The sequence below is a fragment of the Primulina eburnea genome, chromosome 5 (assembly GCF_022965805.1).
Source record: "Primulina eburnea isolate SZY01 chromosome 5, ASM2296580v1, whole genome shotgun sequence".
Lineage (NCBI taxonomy): Eukaryota > Viridiplantae > Streptophyta > Magnoliopsida > Lamiales > Gesneriaceae > Primulina > Primulina eburnea.
The window spans coordinates 16,613,070-16,639,144 of record NC_133105.1 but is presented as its reverse complement, the minus strand read 5'-3'; the positions used below and the strand labels follow the sequence as shown (position 1 = coordinate 16,639,144).

General features: G+C 37.5%; 1 long non-coding RNA gene across 1 annotated transcript; it reads left to right on the top strand.

The window, feature by feature from the left end:
* The first annotated feature begins 346 nt into the window (after positions 1-346).
* LOC140831783 (uncharacterized) lies at positions 347-25,990 on the top strand. Its single transcript, XR_012117937.1, has 2 exons — positions 347-785; positions 25,791-25,990. It is a non-coding gene; the product is annotated as an uncharacterized lncRNA (long non-coding RNA).
* Positions 25,991-26,075: the final 85 nt, after the last annotated feature.

Below are 26,075 nucleotides of genomic sequence, written 5' to 3'. Positions count from 1 at the left end.
TGGAGACGTTGGTTGTAGCAGCAGCACGAGGAGAGGAGAACGAAGCTCGGGTAGTGGGAGTTTGATGGTTGTCGTGATGTGGCTTGCCTATGCTGCATGGAGTCGGTTGGGTGGTTAAGGAGGATACATAAAGGTCTGGTCTAGGTCTATGTTAGGTGGGTTCAGGGCTGGTGCATCGTGGATTAGCGGTTGGAGCGAATTTTGGGGAAGGTGTGCACGAGGTGGTTATATGTGAGAGGACCGTGAGTTTTATTGGGTACTGGAGGCTTCAGCCGTGAACTTAGAGGATCAATGACAGTGTTTTAGGAGCATTCTAGTGGTTGTAAAATATGGTAAAAAGTTGGGAAAAGTTTTAGTAAATTTTTGGTTCGGTTCGGGTAAAAACCGGGACCCCGGTCCAAGTTTTAAAACGAATAGATTAAGTTGGTTTTTGGGCTCGGGTTTACGTCTAGGAATGTTTTTAATAATGTTTTGAGATATTTTAAGGAGATTGGTAAGCTTCGGGTAAATTTTAGAGGTCCAGGATTGAAATGATAATTTTTGGGTTTCCAGGGGCAAAATGGTCATTTTGCACCCGGGGTGAGATTTTAGTCCTAGCAGCGCCCTGAGCACAAAAACATGATATTTTTAAATGTTCATGCATCACGTTCACGATTTTTACGCTATTATAACAATTATGGTGCATGCTTAATTTAAAGGAATTAAGTGAGGAAGAGAAGAGCACTCCGTCTCCGCCGCGCCGCGTCGTTATTTCGTTTGTTTTCTGTCAAAACAAACCAAGACATGTTTATATCTTCTTTCACTCTTCAATCAAGTCATATAGGTATTTTTAAATATCGCAAGTACATGGTTTTAATCCAAGAAGATCGAAATTGTTCATATTTAATGATGTTATCTAATTATATTATGTGCAAAAAATATTCATTTTGAGATTTATGCGATATTGCTTGTGGTCACTTTACTATCAGTATTAAATCCGGTCCCCAGTATCGATCCGGTCACCAGTTACCGGTTAGTTCAGTTGTTTCACCCAGTACTGTGGCAGTAGTCTGATCAGACGTAAATCCGATCCCCAGTATCGGTCCGGTCCCCAGTATCGGTCAGCTCAGTTTAGTTCAGTTCAGGGACCACTTGCATAGACCATAATCTCACCAAAAAATTTATTACAAGTTATTTCAGTACAAGGCTCCAAGGAGCAAACATTTTTACCATGAGTTTTTCAGTTCAGCTATGCACGTATTATAATTGCTCATGATAAATTATTTTCACGATTGTGCCTCATGACATGATATTTTATCCCATGCAAATTTTACTATGTTATTTACTCGTTATTTACGATATATGCATGTTGAGTCATTAGACTCACTAGACTTGATTGTTGTAGGTACTGATGATGTCGGGACCGAGGGCGGGGACCAGTGAGCTAGCTTGGGTCGGCAGTAGTGGCACCCGAGGACCTCAGTTTCAACAGTTGCCATTTTTATGCTCAAACTTTTTATCGGCTGTTGGATTATTTTAAATTATTATTTGGCAAACAAATATTTTCTTCCGCTGCAATTTTTGAACATTAGACTGTATTTATCAGTTTATTTCGTGAATGAGGCATCTTAATTATTTTAAAAAGAAAATTTTTAATTTTTCCGCAAATTTTCAAAGCAAGGATTTTCGGGCCGTTATAATATTCATTATAGGGTATAATTTGTTTACCACTGTTTTCTCTAATTTTAATTCTTACCTTATCTCCTAGAAGAGTTGGTAAGCCTGCAAGGAATTTTTCTTTCCAAAATGGTTAATTAGAATCTTCTCTAAGCATTATTCTAGTTAAAAAAGTATTTTTATACCATTGAAAATTACTTAATTTTTTACATTTTAGATTTGATAGGAGTTCTGCATTTTTATCTTTTAGATGTGAAGGATCTCCAATAAAATGTAAAGAAATTGTTAATATTAAAGTTGCAACAACATCTTGTTGCGGATTACCATTTTCATCTAGAATTGGTATTCCTTCCTCATCTGTTTTTATAGAGTTTAAAATTTCTTCTTGTTGTTGGTTTGTGAGATAGTAATCCCACCAACCTTTTATTTGGCCAGAGAATCCAGCAATGAGGAGCTCAGCAATAGTTTTATCTTGAGTTCCGATTTGGGTTTTATAAGCATTTGCAGCCATAGTCATTTGTTGTAATAAATTCAGAATGTTGTATTGTGGGGCCCCGGGTCCGATATCTAATACTAATAATTTTAAATGTATCAAACCAAACGATTTAATAAAATACATAATTTCTTGTTCACAAACTGACATAAAATCGTCAGAATAATTTAAATGTCTCAAATGTTTGAAATAAAATTTTCAACATGCCAAAATAAAGTAGTGAACCAAAGAAATCCAAACATCATCACATAGCTCCTAAGACCCGAGAATCCCACTCTAACTCGTATCTCCTCGCCTGGAGCTGGACTCTGGAATCCCAAGCCTCGCCTCACCTACCGTCAAGCACATAAAAACAAGAGGTAGCCGACATGCCGGTGAGTATAAACCCAGTATGATACAATCAATAACATATGAGAATTAAAATTTAAAATATCTCATATACAATTCATAGAGATGCAATATAATGCAATGCATGATCAAAAGCTGTGGGCTATCAATAAATCTCAAGATCAAGTGAATAATCTGGTCATAGGGTACCCAAAGGAATAGAATCACCCAGCAACATCCACCGACTCATCCGCTCGGGGTGGATTGCTGTGTTCTACAATCCCAGGACTATGGTGCACCTATAGAGAGTGTTCAGGCCATAGCAGCGACCTCCGCATACACTATGCCAACTCAACTATAGCCCCATACGTCCAACAAATCAGTAAATCAAGGCGACCTCCGCCATATCAAATCTGAATCAAAAAGTGGCTCAATATGCAATGCAATGATGCATTTCAATAACATCATCTCGATATCAAAATAAACTCATCTCAAGGCCAAAATCATCATCAAATCACAAGTAATTCATCGAGCCATAGAATTTTCAATTAAAAAAAATGATACTTTTACCTCGTATGTTACCGACCGTAACATACCTTTCGAATATTACCAACAAAAGATCAAAATATATTGTTGAGAAGTCTTGAACCCTCGCAGTCTACTTGATTCGCTATCAACCAACTTAGAGTAATAATCTTGAGCCAACCCAAGTCAATACTTCAATCAAATCTTCAATACATAAATCAAGAACTCGGATTACTTATCAACACATATCTCTTTTTGTACAACATTCATAATTCATTCAATACATCTTCAAATCAAGATCCGTAATTTCTTAACCATAATATACCATAAAAAAATTCATTGAACCATTATATCAAACACATGGCATACGTACTAAAGAATTAACTCTTTTACTCTTTTCTTGGCTTCAATTCCATTTCTTTTCAAACCAACACAATCACCACATCTCCAACATCTCAATATCTCAAATATCAACTCAAATATCAATTCTAACTTCAACCCATATCCAAACTTGAATAGAAATGAGAAATACTTACCACATCTTGAAGATTTTGAAGAGAGGATCACAAATCTATACTTATTTCATATTTTTCTTGAACAAATCTCCAATAGATTTAAGAATAATTAGAAGATGAAAGGAAAAATGAAGAACCCTAGCTCTAAACCGATAGAGAGAAGAGAAGGAGAAGGAAAATGAGTAAAACAATGATCCCATTCGATTTTATGCCTTCCCAAACACCAAACACGTTTTTCAACTTGCTGGGTGCTCGAGCGGTCACATATTACCGCCCTAGCGCCGAACTCACTGCCCAAAAATCAAAAATTCAGAACGGGGCGCGCTCGGGCGGTCAAAGATTACCGCTCGGGCGCCACTCTGCGTACAGCCACCTCAAAGATTGCTTCAGAAACGCCTCTTCCCTTCGGAATTAGGAAAAGTGGTAAACTACAAAGTTGTCGCCCTATGTCTTGGCTTTCTTCTCCCAAAATTTCAGATCATTTGGAGCTCTGAGTAAAACGTTATGCCCATTCTCCCAACATGTATCATTTTAGGAACGACGATACGCACGACACACTTCGGGGCGCTTTTGACTCGTCTTCCCTAATGATTTGAACAAAACTCAAAACTTAAAAGTTATAGCCTTATGTCTTATATTTCTACTGAAAAAGGCCTCACATCAATTGGATCAATATACAAAACATTATGCTAAAAACCACAACTACTGTCACATTTTTCATACCGTTTCTGCACGTCCATTACCTATTTAGCTCAACTTCAACCTTTGATTCCACCCATCCATTATCTATTCAATTCTATAACATTCATTACCATTCATACCATATCGTAAAGCCAAGAACCATCACAACAAACTGATCTATATACCGTTGAAACACACGGTTCATCAATCCATAAATACCGCAGGTGCATTGGTCAACCCAAAAGGCATAACCAAAAATTCAAAATGCCCATACCTGGTACGAAAAGCAGTCTTAGGCACATCTGCCTCTCTAACTCTTAACTGATGATATCCGGATCTTAAATCAATCTTAGAATATACTGAAGAACCCTGCAACTGGTCAAAGAGATCATCAATCCTTGGCAAAGGATACTTATTCTTTTCTGTGGCTTTATTCAACTGTCTATAATCGACACAAAGCCTCATAGACCCATCTTTCTTCTTCACGAATAAAACCGGAGCACCCCAAGGTGAAACACTTGGTCTTATATATCCTTTAGCCAATAGATCCTCAAGTTGTTCCTTTAGTTCCTTCAGTTCCTTCAGTTCAATTGGCGCCATCCTATAAGGAGCTCTAGAAATAGGCTGTGTACCTATCATCAACTCAATGTTGAAATCAATCTCTCGGTCTGGAGGAAATCCTAGAATCTCATCTGGAAATACATCTGAAAATTCACTAACAATTGGAATATCTGCCAATTTAGGTACTGACCTTGAAATATCAATTGCGTAAACCAAGAAACATTCTGCTCCTTTCTGTGACAGATGAGTCATGGACAAAACAGATATCAAAGGAATCTTAGCTCGAGAACCCTTACCATAAAATGTCCAGTGATCTGTCATATAAGGCTTAAACTTAACAACCTTCTGAAAACAATCTACAGTAGCCTTGTATCTTGTCAACATGTCAATACCAAGTATGCAGTCAAAATCAGACATCTCCAATATAATACAATCAAGCTCAATGACATTATTCTCATAGCGAAATTCACAACCACTTATCATTTGTAGAAATAGATAAGGTAGATGATAATGGTATAGAATGCAACGAATGCAATGTGACAAAGTGCTCAGATATGAAAGTATGTGATGCACCAGTATCCATCAAAACATAAGCAGGATAACCTGAGAGAAAACAATTACCTGCAATGACATGATCTGGAGCATTATGTGCCTCATCCTCAGTGAGTGCAAAAACTTGAGCCTGTTGTCTAGGTGGATGTCCTGCCCTGTAGCCACCACTCTGTTTGTTCTGATCTGACCGGTTTGATTGTTGATAAGAATGAACTGTAGGGGTCTGACGATTCTGGTGAGGTGTTTGTCTCGATGATCCCCCACTCTGAGACATATCACTGCCACGGTTAGGACACACTCGAGCATAGTGTCCCACCTGGTTACACAAGTGGCAAGTTCCCGAGATTCCTCTACACTGATTGGTATAATGTCTACCACCGCACTGACCACAAGTCGGGCCTGAATAACCAGTGCTCTGAACTGAACCAGACTGTCTCGATCCACTAGAACTCGAAAAATTACTTCCATGCCTCTTAAATTGTTTGCCTCTAGCCTTGAACTGCTCTCTTATGTTGCCACTGTTACCACCAGTATTACCTTGTCTGAACTGTTGTTGAAACGGTGGCTGTTGGGGTCTTTGTGAATATTGAGAACCTCTCTGCCTAATGATTCCAGTTTCAGCTCCCTTGGCTCGATCAAGAGCCTCAGCAAAAGTGTTAGGCCTTCCAGTATTAACCAGGGTAAATATATCAGGATTAAGACCATTTATGAAATGATTGGCCTTAGCTTCTTCATCGGATGCTACATGAGGAGCAAATCTCAGTAAATTCGAGAACTTAGCAACATAGTCCTCAATATTCAGATTTCCCTGCTTTAAATTTGCAAACTCGGCTCCCCTATCTTTCCTGTAAGAAGTAGGAAAGAAACGCTGATAAAATTCAGATTTAAAAATATCCCAGGTAACAATCATACCTCGACCCTCTAAAGCTTTCTTGGTCATAATCCACCAACTCTTAGCAACATCCAATAACTGATGAACAACTAATTTGATTCTACGATCATCTGGATACTCAAGAGATTCAAATAATTGATCCATATTCTCCAACAAGTTCTCACACTCTAATGAATTCTCGATACCCTTCAACATCGGTGGGTGCAAAGACTGAAATCTGGCTAACAGTATCTCCATCGGAGTCGGAGTTATATCCATCAGAGTATGAGTAGTACTACCCTGATCTTGTGCCACTGGTATGTCCTGTCTAGGTCTACCACGACCTCTACCTCGAGTAGCCATGTCTGATATAAAATAGATCAAACACATATAAAATCACAATATCATAATCATCTCAATCTTGTATCAATCATCTCTGGCTCTTGAGACTCGACAATCTCAAAAATCTTGAATAAAACTCAACAATATAATATCTCAATTATAATCATGTATTTCACATTATGGCACAATGATAATGCTAACAAATATATCACATGATCAAGCAATTCGAACTGACTCGATCTACCCTGTTCCCAAATATCTTACGCTCTGATACCACCTAATGTGGGGCCCCGAGTCCGATATCTAATATTAATAATTTTAAATGTATCAAACCAAACGATTTAGTAAATGCATAATTTCTGGTTCACAATCCACATAAACAACGTCAAAATAATTTAAAGGTCACAAATGTTTGAAATATAATTTTCAACATGTCAAACCAAAGTAGTGAACCAGAATAATCCAAACATCAAAAAAATAGCTCCTAAGATCCGAGAATCCCACTCTAACTCGTATCTCCTCGCCTGGAACTGGACTCTGGCATCCCAAGCCTCGCCTTACCTACCGTCAAGCACATGAAAACAAGAGGTAGCCGACATGTCGGTGAGTATAAACCCAGTATGATACAATCAATAACATATGAGAATTAAAATTTCACATAGTTCATATAAATTCATAAAGATGCAATATAATGCAATGCATGATCAGAAGCTGTGGGCTATCAATAAATCTCAAGATCAAGTGAATCATCTGGTCATAGGGTACCCAAGGGAATAGAATCATCCAGCAAAATCCACCGACTCAACCGCTCGGGGTAGAGTGCTGTGTTCTACAATCCCAGGACTATGGTGCGCCTACAGAGAGTGTTCAGGCCATAGCAGCGACCTCCGCATACACTATGCCAACTCAACTATAGCCCCATACGTCCAACAAATCAGTATATCAAGGCGACCTCCGCCATATCAAATCTGAATCAAAAAGTGGCTTAATATGCAATGCAATGATGCATTTCAATCTCATCAAGTCAATATCATGATAAGCTCATCTCAAAAGATCAATCATCAACAAATCACAAATAATTCATCAAGCCATCGAATTTTCAATTTAAAATAAAAATGATACTTTTACCTCGTATGTTACCGACCGTAACATACCTTTCAAATATTACCAAAGGAAGATCGAAATGTGTAGGTGACAAGTCTTGAACCTTTGAATTCTACTATAACTCAAGAACTCGGATCATTTATCAAAATAGAGCAATTTCTGTACAAAATTCATAATCAATTCAATATGGCTTCAAATCAATATCCATAAATTTCTTAATCATAATATGCCATAAAAACATTCATTGGATCATTTCATCAAACACATGGCATGTGTGCTAAAGAGTTAGCTCCTCTTCAATTCCATTTTAATTTCAAACCAACACAATCACAACATCTCCAACATCTCAATATCTCAAATATCAACTCAAATATCAATTCTAACTTCATCCCATTTCCAAACTTGAATAAAAAAATATAACATACTTACAACATCTTGAAGATATTGGAGAGAGGATCACAAATCTAACTTCATTTCATAATTTCCTTGAACAAATCTCCCATAGATTGAAGAAAAAATTAGAAGAGGGAAGGAAGGAGAGAACCCTAGCTTCTAACCCAATGGAGAGAAAAGAATGAGAAGGAAAATGAGTAGAAAGAGGATCCCATTCGATTTTATGCCTTCCCAAAAACCAAAACACGTTTTTGTACAAGTGCTTGGCGCCATGGCGCGTGATTTGGCGCTGGGGCGCGCACCATACTGCACAAACAACAAAATTCCAGCAATGGGCGCGCTACAGCATGGGTTCTGGCGCAGGGGCGCGCGGTGTCCTGTCCAAAACACATTTTTAACTTCAGAATTTGCGATAGTGGTAAACTACAAAGTTGTAGCCCTATGTCTTGGCTTTCTTCTCCCAAACTTTCAGATCATTTGGAGCTCGGAATAAAAAGTTATGCCCATTCTCCCAACATGTGTCATTTTAGGAACGACGATACGCACGACACACTTCGGGGCGCTTTTGGCTCGTCTTCCCTAATGATTTGAACAAAACTCAAAACTTGAAAGTTATAGCCTTAGGTCTTATCTTTCTAATGGAAGTGGCCTCACATCAATTGGTTCAATATACAAAACATCATTCTAAAAACCACAACTTGTGCCATATTTTTCATACCGTTTTTGCACTTCCATTACCTATTTAGCTCAAATTCCACATTTGATTCTACCCATCCATTATCTATTCCATTCTATAACATCATTATCATTCATACCATAACGTAAACACAAGAACCATCACAACTACTGTCATATTATATCAAAATTCGGGCATTACAGTTTACGCGATTGATATTTCAAGGTCAGTACCTAAATTGGCAGATATTCCAATTGTTAGTGAATTTTCAGATGTATTTCCAGATGAGATTCCAGGATTTCCTCCAAACCGAGAGATTGATTTCAACATTGAGTTGATGATAGGTACACAGCCTATTTCTAGAGCTCCTTATAGGATGGCGCCAATTGAACTGAAGGAAATAAAGGAACAACTTGAGGATCTATTGGCTAAAGGATATATAAGACCAAGTGTTTCACCTTGGGGTGCTCCGGTTTTATTCGTGAAGAAGAAAGATGGGTCTATGAGGCTTTGTGTCGATTATAGACAGTTGAATAAAGCCACAGAAAAGAATAAGTATCCTTTGCCAAGGATTGATGATCTCTTTGACCAGTTGCAGGGTTCTTCAGTATATTCTAAGATTGATTTAAGATCCGGATATCATCAGTTAAGAGTTAGAGAGGCAGATGTGCCTAAGACTGCTTTTCGTACCAGGTATGGGCATTTTGAATTTTTGGTTATGCCTTTTGGGTTGACCAATGCACCTGCGGTATTTATGGATTGATGAACCGTGTGTTTCAACGGTATATAGATCAGTTTGTTGTGATCTTCATTGATGATATTCTTATTTATTCAAAATCTGAAATTGAGCATGTCGAACACTTGAGAGTTGTACTGCAGATTTTGAGAACTGAAAAGTTGTATGCTAAATTATCGAAATGCGAGTTTTGGTTGGATAGAGTGGTTTTCCTTGGACATGTGATTTCAAGTGCAGGTATATCAGTTGATCCGAGTAAAGTTGAGGCAGTCATCAATTGGTCTAGACCGACATCAGTTCCTGAGGTACGTAGTTTTATGGGTTTGGCAGGCTATTATCGCAGATTTATTGAAGGATTCTCACAGATTGCGAGGCCAATTACCCAGCCGACACAAAAGAATGCACCATTTATTTGGTCGCAAGCTTGTGAGGCTAGTTTTGTTGAACTTAAGAAGAGATTAACTACTGCTCCAGTTCTGACTATTCCATCAGGTGTAGGAGGATTTACAGTGCACACTGATGCTTCACATCAGGGATTGGGTTGTGTTTTAATGCAGCATGGCCGTGTTGTTGCCTATGCTTCACGACAGTTGAAGCCACATGAGTCTAGATATCCAGTGCATGACTTGGAATTAGCAGCAGTGGTTTTTGCCTTAAAGATTTGGCGTCACTACTTGTATGGGGAGAAATTTGAGATATTCACTGATCATAAGAGTTTGAAATATCTCTTTTCACAAGCGGAGCTGAACATGAGACAGAGACGTTGGTTAGACTTGTTGAAAGACTATGATTGCGAAATAAAATATTATCCAGGAAAGTCTAATGCAGCAGCCGATGATTTGAGCAGAAAAGTATGTAATATGTCCTTGATCACTAGAAGTGTATCTGATTTAGTAGAAAAATGTTGTCTTTCTGGTTTGGATTTTGTGGTAGATACTCAACCTGTAAGAGTATTTATGATTCAGGCAGAGCCAGAGTTGTTTGTAAAAATTAAAGAGGCCCAATGGTTAGATCAAAGCATTCAGAAATCAGTTGAACTCGTTAAATCAGGACATCGATCAGAATTTCAGGTCAATAATGAGGGTATTTTGTTTGTGAATGATCGTGTTGTAGTTCCTAATATTTCAGAGTTGAGGATACAGATTTTGCGTGATGCTCATTGCAGTAAGTTCAGTGTACACCCTGGAAGTAAAAAGATGTACAATGATTTGAAGAAACAATTTTGGTGGAAAAGAATGAAATCTGACATAGCAGAATTTGTATCTCGTTGTTTGAATTGTCAACAAGTAAAAGCAGAAAGAAAGCGACCAGGAGGTCTTTTGCATAGCCTTAAAGTTCCAGAATGGAAGTGGGATCATATCACCATGGACTTTGTCACGAAATTGCCGAGGTCGTCGAGGGGTTGCGATGCAATTTGGGTTATAGTTGACAGATTAACTAAGTCTTCATGTTTCATTCCTTATCAGATGACATATAGACATGATTAGATGGCCAGATTGTACATCAGAGAAGTTTTGAGATTGCATGGTGTTCCTAAGTCAATTGTATCAGATCGTGATCTCAGATTTTCTTCTCATTTTTGGCAGAGTTTACAAGATGCCCTTGGTACTCGTTTGCATTTGAGTACAGCATATCATCCTCAGACAGACGGACAGTCAGAACGTACTATTCAGACATTAGAGGATATGCTGAGAGTTGTAGTGATGGATTTTGGTATTGGTTGGCAGGATTTGTTACCACTTGTCGAGTTTTCTTTTAACAACAGTTATCAAGTGAGCATTGGAATGTCACCATTTGAAGCATTATATGGCAGGAAGTGTCGATCTCCTTTGTATTGGGATGATTTATCTGAAGCACCAATTGTAGGACCTGATATGATAAGAGATATAACAGAGAAGGTGAAATTGATTCAGAGTCGTATGAGAGCTGCTCAGGATAGGCAGGCTAAGTATGCGAACATCAGGAGACGGCCATTGATTTTTGAGAAAGGTGACAGAGTTTTTCTCAAAATATCTCCTTTTCGTGGTACAGTTAGATTTGGAAAGAAGGGTAAATTATCACCGAGATTCATAGGTCCCTATGAGATTTTGGAACGTGTTGGTGATTTGGCTTATAGATTAGCTCTTCCTCCTGCGTTATCAGGTGTTCATGATGTTTTTCATGTGTCCATGTTGAGGAAATATCATCCAGATCCTTCTCATGTACTTCCACCCGATGAAATTGAGTTAGATCAGAATTTGAGCTACATTGAGAGACCGATTCAGATTCTAGATAGAAAAGATAAACAACTCAGAAATAAATTGATACCGTTGATTAAAGTACAGTGGAACAAACATGGTGTCGAGGAGGCAACTTGGGAATTAGAATATAAAATGAGACAAAAATATCCAGAGTTATTCAAATGAAGTACGCTTCTATTCTCGGTTTTAATTTCAGTATTGATTATTACATGTTAGACTTGAAAGAGATGATTGATTTCAAGGACGAAATCTATTTTTAGAGGGGAGGAATTGTAATGCCCGAATTTTGATATAATATGACAGTAGTTGTGATGGTTCTTGTCTTTACGTTATGGTATAAATGATAATGATGTTTTAGAATGGAATAGATAATGGATGTGTAGAATCAAAGGTGGAATTTGAGCTAAATAGGTAATGGAAGTGCAGAAACGGTATGAAAAATATGGCACAAGTTGTGGTTTTTAGAATCATGTTTTGTATATTGATCCAATTGATGTGAGGCCACTTCCATTAGAAAGATAAGACCTAAGGCTATAACTTTCAAGTTTTGAGTTTTGTTCAAATCATTAGGGAAGACGAGCCAAAATCGCCCCGAAGTGTGTCGTGCGTATCGTCGTTCCTAAAATGACACATGTTGGGAGAATGGACATAACTTTTTATTCAGAACTCCAAATGATCTTAAATTTTGGGAGACGAAAGCCAAGACATAGGGCTACAACTTTGTAGTTTACCACTTTCGCAAATTCTGAAGTTAAAAATGTGTTTTGGACAGAATACCACGCGCCCCTGCACCAGAACCCGTGCTGTAGCGCGCCCATTGCTGGAATTTTGTTGTTTGTGCAGTATGGTGCGCGCCCCAGCGCCAAATCACGCGCCATGGCGCCCAGCACTTGTACAAAAACGTGTTCTGGTGTTTGGGAAGGCATAAAATCGAATGGGATCCTCTTTCTACTCATTTTCCTTCTCATTCTTTTCTCTCCATTGGGTTAGAAGCTAGGGTTCTCTCCTTCCTTCCCTCTTCTAATTTTTTCTTCAATCTATGGGAGATTTGTTCAAGGAAATTATGAAATGATGTTAGATTTGTGATCCTCTCTCCAATATCTTCAAGATGTTGTAAGTATGTTATATTTTTTTATTCATGTTTGGAAATGGGATGAAATTAGAATTGATATTTGAGTTGATATTTGAGATATTGAGATGTTGGAGATGTTGTGATTGTGTTGGTTTGAAATTAAAATGGAATTGAAGAGGAGCTAACTCTTTAGCACACATGCCATGTGTTTGATGAAATGATCCAATGAATGTTTTTATGGCATATTATGATTAAGAAATTTATGGATATTGATTTGAAGCCATATTGAATTGATTATGAATTTTGTTCAGAAATTGCTCTATTTTGATAAATGATCCGAGTTCTTGAGTTATAGTAGAATTCAAAGGTTCGAGACTTGTCACCTACACATTTCGATCTTCCTTTGGTAATATTTGAAAGGTATGTTACGGTCGGTAACATACGAGGTAAAAGTATCATTTTTATTTTAAATTGAAAATTCGATGGCTTGATGAATTATTTGTGATTTGTTGATGATTGATCTTTTGAGATGAGCTTATCATGATATTGACTTGATGAGATTGAAATGCATCATTGCATTGCATATTGAGCCACTTTTTGATTCAGATTTGATATGGAGGAGGTCGCCTTGATATACTGATTTGTTGGACGTATGGGGCTATAGTTGAGTTGGCATAGTGTATGCGGAGGTCGCTGCTATGGCCTGAACACTCTCTGTAGGCGCACCATAGTCCTGGGATTGTAGAACACAGCAATCCACCCCGAGCGGATGAGTCGGTGGATGTTGCTGGGTGATTCTATTCCATTGGGTACCCTATGACCAGATGATTCACTTGATCTTGAGATTTATTGATAGCCCACAGCTTCTGATCATGCATTGCATTATATTGCATCTTTATGAATTTATATGAACTATGTGAAATTTTAATTCTCATATGTTATTGATTGTATCATACTGGGTTTATACTCACCGGCATGTCGGCTACCTCTTGTTTTCTTGTGCTTGACGGTAGGTGAGGCGAGGCTTGGGATGCCAGAGTCCAGTTCCAGGCGAGGAGATACGAGTTAGAGTGGGATTCTCGGGTCTTAGGAGCTATTTTTTTTATGTTTGGATTATTCTGGTTCACTACTTTGGTTTGACATGTTGAAAATTATATTTCAAACATTTGTGACCTTTCAATTTTTTAGACATTGTTTATGTGGATTGTGAACCAGAAATTATGCATTTACTAAATCGTTTGGTTTGATACATTTAAAATTATTAATATTAGATATCGGATTCGGGGCCCCACATAAACCAAGAAACATTCGGCTCCTTTCTGCAGCAGACGAGTCATGGACAAAACAGATATCAAAGGAATCTTAGCTCGAGAACCTTTACCATAGAATGTCCAGTGATCTGTCATATCAGGTCTAAACTTAACAACCTTCTGAAAACAATCTACAGTAGCCTTGTATCTTGTCAACATGTCAATACCAACTATGCAGTCAACATCAGACATCTCCAATACAATACAGTCAAACTCAATAACATTATCCTCATAACAAAATTCACAACCATTTATCATTTCAGCTGACCTCATCACTTTGCCCAGTGGAGTAGAAATAGATAAGGTAGATGATAATGGTATAGAATGCAACGACTGCAATGTGACAAAGTGCTCAGATATGAAAGTATGTGATGCACCAGTATCCATCAAAACATAAGCAGGATAACCTGAGAGAAAACAATTACCTGCAATGACATGATCTGGAGCATTATGTGCCTCATCCTCAGTGAGTGCAAAAACTTGAGCCTGTTGTCTAGGTGGGTGTCCTGCCCTGTAGCCACCACTCTGTTTGTTCTGATCTGACCGGTTTGATTGTTGATAAGAATGAACTGTAGGGGTCTGACGATTCTGGTGAGGTGTTTGTCTCGATGATCCCCCACTCTGAGACATATCACTGTCACGGTTAGGACACACTCGAGCATAGTGTCCCACCTGGTTACACAAGTCCCGAGATTCCTCTACACTGATCGGTATAATGTCTACCACCGCACTGACCACAAGTCGGGCCTGAATAACCAGTGCTCTGAACTGAACCAGACTGTCTCGATCCACTAGAACTCGAAAAATTACTTCCATGCCTCTTAAATTGTTTGCCTCTAGCCTTGAACTGCTCTCTTATGTTGCCACTGTTACCACCAGTATTACCCTGTCTGAACTGCTGTCGAAACGGTGGCTGTTGGGGTCTTTGTGAATATTGAGAACCTCTCTGCCTAATGATTCCAGTTTCAGCTCCCTTGGCTCGATCAAGAGCCTCAGCAAAAGTGTTAGGCCTTCCAGTATTAACCAGGGTAAATATATCAGGATTAAGACCATTTATGAAATGATCGGTCTTAGCTTCTTCATCGGATGCTACATGAGGAGCAAATCTCAGTAAATTCGAGAACTTAGCAACATCGTCCTCAATATTCAGATTTCCCTGCTTTAAATTTGCAAACTCGGCTCCCCTATCTTTCCTGTAAGAAATAGGAAAGAAACGCTGATAAAATTCAGATTTAAAAATATCCCAGGTAACAATCGTACCTCGACCCTCTAAAGCTTTCTTTGTCATGATCCACCAACTCTTAGCAACATCTAATAACTGATGAACAACTAACTTGATTCTACGATCATCTGGATACTCAAGAGATTCAAATAATTGATCCATATTCTCCAACCAGTTCTCACACTCTAATGCATTCTCTGTACCCTTCATCATCGGTGGGTGCAAAGACTGAAATCTGGCTAATAGTATCTCCATTGGAGTCGGAGTTATATCCATCTGAGTATGAGTAGCACTGCCCTGATCTTGTGCCACTGGTATGTCCTGTCTAGGTCTACCACGACCTCTACCTCGAGTAGCCATGTCTGATATAAAATAGATCAAACACATATAAAATCACAATATCATAATCATCTCAATCTTGTATCAATCATCTCTGGCTCTTGAGACTCAACAATCTCAAAATCTCGAATAAAACTCAACAATATAATATCTCAATTTAAATCTCGATGATCCCCCACTCTGAGACATATCACTGTCACGGTTAGGACACACTCGAGCATAGTGTCCCACCTGGTTACACAAGTCCCGAGATTCCTCTACACTGATCGGTATAATGTCTACCACCGCACTGACCACAAGTCGGGCCTGAATAACCAGTGCTCTGAACTGAACCAGACTGTCTCGATCCACTAGAACTCGAAAAATTACTTCCATGCCTCTTAAATTGTTTGCCTCTAGCCTTGAACTGCTCTCTTATGTTGCCACTGTTACCACCAGTATTACCCTGTCTGAACTGCTGTCGAAACGGTGGCTGTTGGGGTCTTTGTGAATATTGAGAACCTCTCGGCCTAATGATTCCAGTTTCAGCTCCCTTGGCTCGATCAAGAGCCTCAGCAAAAGTGTTAGGCCTTCCAGTATTAACCAGGGTAAATATATCAGGATTAAGACCATTTATGAAATGATCGGTCTTAGCTTCTTCATCGGATGCTACATGAGGAGCAAATCTCAGTAAATTCGAGAACTTAGCAACATCGTCCTCAATATTCAGATTTCCCTGCTTTAAATTTGCAAACTCGGCTCCCCTATCTTTCCTGTAAGAAATAGGAAAGAAACGCTGATAAAATTCAGATTTAAAAATATCCCAGGTAACAATCGTACCTCGACCCTCTAAAGCTTTCTTTGTCATGATCCACCAACTCTTAGCAACATCTAATAACTGATGAACAACTAACTTGATTCTACGATCATCTGGATACTCAAGAGATTCAAATAATTGATCCATATTCTCCAACCAGTTCTCACACTCTAATGCATTCTCTGTACCCTTCATCATCGGTGGGTGCAAAGACTGAAATCTGGCTAATAGTATCTCCATTGGAGTCGGAGTTATATCCATCTGAGTATGAGTAGCACTGCCCTGATCTTGTGCCACTGGTATGTCCTGTCTAGGTCTACCACGACCTCTACCTCGAGTAGCCATGTCTGATATAAAATAGATCAAACACATATAAAATCACAATATCATAATCATCTCAATCTTGTATCAATCATCTCTGGCTCTTGAGACTCAACAATCTCAAAATCTCGAATAAAACTCAACAATATAATATCTCAATTTAAATCATGTATTTCACATTATGGCACAATAATAATAATAGCAAATATATCTCATGATCAAGCAATTCGAACTGACTCGATCTACCCTGTTCCCAAATATCTTACGCTCTGATACCACCTAATGTGGGGCCCCGGGTCCGATATCTAATACTAATAATTTTAAATGTATCAAACCAAACGATTTAATAAAATACATAATTTCTTGTTCACAAACTGACATAAACATCGTCAGAATAATTTAAATGTCTCAAATGTTTGAAATAAAATTTTCAACATGCCAAAATAAAGTAGTGAACCAAAGAAATCCAAACATCATCACATAGCTCTTAAGACCCGAGAATCCCACTCTAACTAGTGTCTCCTCGCCTGGAGCTGGACTCTGGCATCCCAAGCCTCGCCTCACCTACCGTCAAGCACATAAAAACAAGAGGTAGCCGACATGCCGTTGAGTATAAACCCAGTATGATACAATCAATAACATATGAGAATTAAAATTTCAAATATCTCATATACAATTCATAGAGATGCAATATAATGCAATGCATGATCAAAAGCTGTGGGCTATCAATAAATCTCAAGATCAAGTGAATCATCTGGTCATAGGGTACCCAAGGGAATAGAATCACCCAGCAACATCCACCGACTCATCCGCTCGGGGTGGATTGTTGTGTTCTACAATCCCAGGACTATGGTGCACCTATAGAGAGTGTTCAGGCCATAGCAGCGACCTCCGCATACACTATGCCAACTCAACTATAGCCCCATACGTCCAACAAATCAGTAAATCAAGGCGACCTCCGCCATATCAAATCTGAATCAAAAAGTGGCTCAATATGCAATGCAATGATGCATTTCAATAACATCATCTCGATATCAAAATAAACTCATCTCAAGGCCAAAATCATCATCAAATCACAAGTAATTCATCGAGCCATAGAATTTTCAATTAAAAAATGATACTTTTACCTCGTATGTTACCGACCGTAACATACCTTTCGAATATTACCAACAAAAGATCAAAATATATTGTTGAGAAGTCTTGAACCCTCGCAGTCTACTTGATTCGCTATCAACCAACTTAGAGTAATAATCTTGAGCCAACCCAAGTCAATACTTCAATCAAATCTTCAATACATAAATCAAGAACTCGGATTACTTATCAACACATATCACTTTTTGTACAACATTCATAATTCATTCAACACATCTTCAAATCAAGATCCGTAATTTCTTAACCATAATATACCATAAAAATATTCATTGAACCATTATATCAAACACATGGCATACGTACTAAAGAATTAACTCTTTTACTCTTTTCTTGGCTTCAATTCCATTTCTTTTCAAACCAACACAATCACCACATCTCCAACATCTCAATATCTCAAATATCAACTCAAATATCAATTCTAACTTCAACCCATATCCAAACTTGAATAGAAATGAGAAATACTTACCACATCTTGAAGATTTTGAAGAGAGGATCACAAATCTATACTTATTTCATATTTTCTTGAACAAATCTCCAATAGATTTAAGAATAATTAGAAGATGAAAGGAAAAATGAAGAACTCTAGCTCTAAACCGATAGAGAGAAGAGAAGGAGAAGGAAAATGAGTAAAACAATGATCCCATTCGATTTTATGCCTTCCCAAACACCAAAACACGTTTTTCAACTTGCTGGGCGCTCGAGCGGTCACATATTACCGCCCTAGCGCCGAACTCACTGCCCAAAAATCAAAAATTCAGAACGGGGCGCGCTCGAGCGGTCAAAGATTACCGCTCGGGCGCCAACAGCCACCTCAAAGATTGTTTCAGAAACGCCTCTTACCTTCGGAATTAGGAAAAGTGGTAAACTACAAAGTTGTAGCCCTATGTCTTGGCTTTCTTCTCCCAAAATTTCAGATCATTTGGAGCTCTGAGTAAAACTTTATGCCCATTCTCCCAACATTTGTCATTTTAGGAACGACGATACGCACGACACACTTCGGGGCGCTTTTGACTCGTCTTCCCGAATGATTTGAACAAAACTCAAAACTTAAAAGTTATAGCCTTATGTCTTATATTTCTAATGAAAAAGGCCTCACATCAATTGGATCAATATACAAAACATTATGCTAAAAACCACAACTACTGTCACATTTTTCATACCGTTTCTGCACGTCCATTACCTATTTAGCTCAACTTCAACCTTTGATTCCACCCATCCATTATCTATTCAATTCTATAACATTCATTACCATTCATACCATATCGTAAAGCCAAGAACCATCACAACTACTGCCATATTATATCAAAATTCGGGCATTACATGTATTCTGTCATTCCATCTATATTCCAATTATAGACTGAAGATGCCTTAAAATTTGGTTGGGTCAATGGTTTAACTACTCCTAAATCAGGGGCAGGAATAATTTGTAGGGATTGATCCCAACTTATTTTATTGATTTTTGTAGAATTTTGGAATTGTTCGACAGTTTCATTAATATCAAAATCTTGACTTAAAGTATTTATTCTAGGGACTGATGAAGGTGAATCTGGAACAGTTTGATTCATTGTTTCATTAGAACCGCTGGTTGTTGCCATTATTCTACTCAATTGATCTTGAATGTTTTTTATAAATTCAGACTTATTATCTTGAATATTTTTTACACTAGGTTTAGATATTTGGTAAGGTTTAAAAGCGGGATTTTTAAGTTTAGTGTCAATGTTTCAGGGTTTATTATCGGTTGTTTTTGTAAATATTTTTCTAATTTGTATAATTGTTTTCCTATAGTATTTAAATTAACATTTGTGAAATTATTTTGTGTTATAATATTTTTTATGTTAACCTTATCATTTTCTCCTGGATTTTTTTATTGGAATAGCTTCTATTTGTTGATTTTGTATATTTATTTTAATTCCTTGTGAAAGAGGATGATTAGATTGGATTGTCCTAGTATCAGTTATTGTTTGTGTTTCTTGTGTTTTATTTCTTATTGTAACGAGATTTATACTTTTAGAAAAGGGATATTTTAATGAATTTTGAGAAGCATATATTTCAAACCAGTCGAAAAATAAAATATGTATTTTATTTATTTTTATAAATTCATAAAATTCTTCTTGAATAACTTTTCTAGAATTTATAAAGTGTTGGAAAAACCATATTCTTTTTTCCATATTATGTTTGGCATAAAAATCATCATGTAATATTTTTTTATTTATTTTAAATTCTTTTTCTATAACATTTAATTCATTTGTAATGTTTTCTGTAATTGCAGAAAATGTTGGACTAGTTGGTTCTTGATATGATTCTGAATTATGAAATTGTTTTTGAGAGCTTTCTTCTTTTATTTTCGTATAGATTGGTCAAGGAATTTCAGAAGCATAATCTACATTTCTTAAAACTGAATTAGGTAAATCTGAAGTAGAATATCTAGGTTGTGTTTTATAGGGAGAAATATTTATGACCGAAGGGATTTGTGATATTCTTCCTAGATCTATGGTATCTGTAATAGAAGATTCATCATATCTATTGCTACTACCAGATTTTCGATTAAATGAGAGTTTAACTTTTCCATCTGCATATTGAGTTATTTCTTTTAATTGAGTGTTTGTTTCTATGTGTCCTATAGGTTCTGGATTAATGGCACCTTCTAAGATCCACTCTTCAGGTAGTGTTATATCTTTCCATTGAATTGGTTTTGGAATTACAGTATTGGATTTTCCTAAATCTGTTTGTAATAAAAGGGTTTCTCTTTTCTTACTATGATATTTTACTTTTGTAGCAAAGGCAGAATTCATAGCCTTGTAATGGATTCTAAAAATGACAGCAACCGGAATTTATCCTTTAAGCGTATTATAATTATGAGTTTTTATTTGTAAAACTAAGGATTTTAAAATGTTTTTATCGTTTAGAGATACTGAGAAGTTAGGATAACAATCAAAAGAAATTGGTCCAGTACACAGGCTGGATTCAACAGAACTTAATAATGAATCTTCGAAATTTGTGAATCTGACATCTCTTAAAATAGTAAGGATGGAAGTATTTAATCCTTCCTTAGTTAAGGGTTTTATTCCTACTTGAACTAAACCTATATGAATATATTTATAATTTTTATCTTTGTGTTTTTGTAAGGAATTTTGAGATAATAAATTGATTGTTTCAAAAGGCTTTGTAAGTTGTATATCTCTTTCTTCTGTTTTAATTGTGAAATCAGATCTAAATATTTGGAATCTGGAGTATTTGTAAATCTGATCTTTATTTATTCTAGGAATTTCCCAGTTATCAATAGATTTATAAAAATCTTCTATAATTATTTCTTCGGCATTTATTATTTTATTATTATCATAAAAAGATGTACCAGCAGAGTTTAGAGAGGTAGATCTAGAGAAAATTGAATCCATAATTAAAAATTTTATTCTTGAAATAAAATTTCTCTCTACAATCCTAAGCAATTCTTAGGGTTAACGGCCTTAAAGTACTTACTACCCAGACTATCTTAGGCAAAAACACTCAAGAGATCTTAAATTTCTAGACTTAAAATTTTTTTACAGATTTTATTTTCAATAAACACACACCCCCCGTGGCTCTGATACCATAGGCAGAGAATGATACACCAAAAAAATAATTCAGAAAGTAATAAAGGAAGTAATTCAGAAAATAAAAACGATGGTTCCCTATCAAAGGAAATCCACGAATATAAGCAGAAAATAATAGCTTAAAACAACGATGGTTCCCTATTAGAGGAAATCCACGAATATATGCAGAAAATAATTTGCGGAAAATAATAAAATTCTTTAAGGCTGTGGTTCCTCCAGTTTCTGATGTATATAAACCTTTAAGGGGTCTATATACAGAGCTTACTTTTGCAAAGAACTCCACGAATCTTAAAGAAGTAGGCGGTTTAACCAGCCATGAATGTATTTATACAGATATATATAAATATATATAAGAACACCAGAATTAAAAACAAAATTTTATTACTAACCATTGGAATCAAATCTTTACATAAATGAAAGATACAAATCAAAAGGGTTTCGGATTTTTGGGTCATGTTTAAAGGGATTTGGATCTGGGAAAGGGTTTCGGTATTTCTGGAAAATGGGTTCAAGGAATTTTGATCTGGAAGTGAGTGATAGAGAGAGAGAGAGAGAGAGAAGAGAGATATGGGTAGAGAGTAGTAAAATGTTTCGGTGTCTCAATACCGAGACTGAGTCCCCTTTTTATAGACTTCTTTAGGGGTATTTTTGGATTTTTTTTTTTAACACATGAAAATATACATATCAACAAATACAAATACAAATACAATACCGTACAAACTAAAACAAATATTTATACACCACTGTTTCCAAATATTGGTCCTTGGTCGTCTAGTCCAAGGAGGTCGTCTTCTTCCAGGTTAAGTGATTCATCAGAGGATTCTGACTTTTTTGAAGGTCCTGGTGAGAATTTCATAAGTATAGCTTGCATTTCTTCAGGAGTTTTGGCAGCTGCAAGCATTGCCGTCATTTGGGATTTTTGTGCAAGGAATTCTGTCCGTTGTCGTGGCGGAATCTTGTAAAGCGGTTTTTGAGTTGGGACTCTGGTATTTTTATCATTCGTGATCCAAGCTTGGACATTGGTAGCTGTAAGGCTTGGAGGGATTTTGAATTTGTCCCACCATTTGACTTTAAATCTTCTTTTAATTTGTAGAATTTTTTCGTCTGAATATTCAACAGTCCAAGAAAGGACCCAGGAAAGATAGAATTTCATGCAAAAAAGGGCAAGAGGATGGAATCGTTTTTCTTCTGCTGTTGGGGCATATTGGGTTCTAAAAATATTAAAGGAATTTTGGACAGGATGTTTAAGGATTTCATAAGTGGAACCAAAATTGTAGAACCCGTAAATCAGTCTACGTTTAAACCATGCATAATTCTAGATTTTTAAATTTAATTGACTCCATTGCATGATTATTTTAAATGCACTTCTTTGAAGTTAACTATTTTATTATTTCATCTCAGTAGTTGATTTTTAGCATTTCAGTTATTTCAGTGAGGCCGGACTGGAGTTGGAGTTTTGAGATAGGATTTAAGATTCGAGAATTATTTCCGGGAGTTAATTTAACTAGCAAGTAAGTTCATTTAAGTTAATAAGGGAGGTGTGAGGATTTAATTTAAGTTGCTTGAGGTGATTAAGAAATAAGCCCATTTAAGTTGCATAATTAAAAGGTTAGCTCACTAAATTAATTAAAGGATTAGTAAGGCCTTTAAGGATTATTAGTTGACTAGATAAACAACACTCCCCATCCATTTTTTAGAAGTGAAATTTCGGCCACCCCTTAGTACCTAGACAATTATTTTTGCCAACCCACATTTGGCCATTCCATGTAAATTTTTAGCATGCTAATCTTTTCAATTATTAACCAAACCTTAATTAGTTAGTTATTAAGCATGATCCTAGCCTTGGATACCATACAATACATCGGTCAAGGCATTCCCAAGGAGATTTGACAAGCATGTGCAAATTTTAAGGAGTGTGGGACTTAGTCTTGAGTTGAGATCCTATATTTGTGGATCTTGCCTCTCACCTTTCCAACCATTTTTCTCCCCACCTCCATAACCACTCCATCACACCCCTCCCCACTGAAATTCAGAGAGTTTGAGAGGGGAAATTTCGTGACCCTCATAGCTAGAGCAAGGGAGAAAAATCCAGCAAGGTAGCAAGAAAAGAAATCGCTCCATCTCCTCCGCGCCGGATCGTCTCATCTTTTCGTTTTCTTTCGAAACGAATCCAAGGCATGTATATACTTTTTCTAAACCTCAATCAAGTCATATTATCAAGTATTTTTCAGTACATGATCAGATTTCATCATGCAAAAACCGAACACATATCAAATTTGTCAAAAGAAAATGCATGCAGATTTTTCGGTTTTTCTTGGGCAGCTTCATGGTTTGCTTTGTGTTGTGGATTTCAGGTTATGATTCGACTCCAGGCTCTCAAGGCTGTTCCTAGACATGTAATAGGATGTATTAGGACCATGTTGGTCCATTCATTTAGCCCCCACCCTTGCTGGAAACCGAAATGACAGCAAGTTCCCCATAGGTGCAGGAAATGGTGTTCGAAAAATTTCAGTTTCTTGTCTTGAGGGTTGGATCTGATCTTGGCTGCTCTAAGGGCTCTTAGCCATGGTTGGATCACTCCCCTAGCATGTCTAAAACATGACTAAGTCTCCATTTTGGTGGCTTGGTCCATGACTCCTCGGTTTTTAATTAAAACATCACAACAGCCCCTCCCCTCTCGGCCCTTCAGTTTTTGGACAGCATATGTATTTCGAGTTTGGTGGTTTGGTATGGATCTTGGTTGGCCTATGGCCCTTAGCCACGGTTCATACCATGCCCCTATATGTCTAGATTGTGCCATGGTCAATCAAATGGCCAATGGAACGATCCGTGACAGCAAAACAAGAACAATGTCCGACGCGCAGAATTTGTGCTCTCGGGTGAATCTTTTCTGATGTTTGCTGGATTGGTGCGAATTGTGGCTGGTCTTGTGCCCTTAGCCATGGTTCAAATCATTCCTTGGGATGTTGGTAAGGGTCTCTGGTCAGTGGTGTAAGCCCCAATGGCCGGCGGACTCGAAAACGACACAAGGAAAACAAGTGCGCAGCTGCTGTATTTTTGGACAGCAAGTTGCTGTGTCGGTTCAGAGGCTCGTTCGAGTTCTTGGTCGGCTTTTAGCTTATGGCCTTGGACTGGACAGTGTCCCTTTAAGTTAGGAAGGTCATGTTTTTTGCCGTTTGTCATTCGAATCATTTTTGAAGTCGTACGAGAATTTACGGTGCGATGTGCCAAGTTGCGCAGCTGCTGGAAAATTTTACAGCAAGTTGCTGTGTCGGTTCAGAGGCTTGTTCGAGTTCTCGGTCGGCTTTTAGCCTATGGCCTTGGACTGGACAGTGCTCCTTTAAGTTAGGAAGGTCATGTTTTTGGCCGTTTGTCATTCGGATCATTTTTGAAGTCGTACGAGAATTTACGGTGCGATGTGCCAAATTGACTCTCGAAAGAGCGTTTCTTGTTTTGGCCTCCATTCCACCTAGATTTCGACCATCATAATTTTGGGAGCATTATTTCATTACTTTCAGCGTATTTTAATCATGACTATATGTCGGTTCAGTGTTGGTTCGGGTTGGTTTGGAGTCACGATTAAATACGAAGTCATTAGACGTCATAACCGCATCTTTTGAACGTAAATTGCATAGTTGGTCAAGTTTAAGCTATTGCATATTTTCATGGCACCTTTAGGTTGCAGCGAGCCTGGGGGACGATCCAACCCACTCCAGTTGGTAAAATTACAGGATATTTTCATTAACGCCAGTTAATTATTTTACGTGCATGAAAACAGAAAATGATTATTTTTGAGATTTATGCGATATGGCTTGTGGTTCATTCACTATGTGGGAGCATTATTTATACGGTCGCCAGTGACCGCTCAGTTCAGGTTGGTACCATCAGGTCGCCAGTGACCTATCAGTTCAGGATGGTACCATCGGGTCTTCAGTGACCGCCAGCTCAGTTTCAGGCTCCCCGGTAGTCAGTTACCGATCAGTTCAGCTTAGTGCAATGGCCACAGGCGTAAAACATAATCTCAACAGAAAATTTTACCAGTTATTTCAGTACAGGGCTCCAAGGAGCAAACGTTTTTACTATGATTATCAGTTCAGTTATGCACGTATTATAATTGCTCAGTACAGATTATTTTCAGCATCAGTACAGATTATTTTCAGCATGAGTACAGATTATTTTCGGCATCAGTACAGATTACTTTCAGCACGTCTCATGACATGATATTTTATCCCATGCATATTTTACTTCAGATTTTACTCGTTACCTGCGATATATGCATGCTGAGTCTTTAGGCTCACTAGACTTGATTGTTGTAGGTATTGATGAGGCCAGGGCCGAGGACGGGGACCAGTGAGCCAGCTTGGGTCGGCAATAGTGGCACCCGAGGACCTCAGTGCAGCAGTTGTTATTTTTCCGCTAATAATTTTTATCAGTCGTTGGACAAATTTTAAGTAGTTATTTTTGGCAACTTTATTTTTATTCCGCTGCAATAATTTGAAACATTGAACTTGATTCACCTGTGATTTTATGAATGAGACCGTTTAAGTTCTTTTAAAAAGAAAATTTTAAATTTTCCGCAAATTTTCAAAGTAAGGATTTTT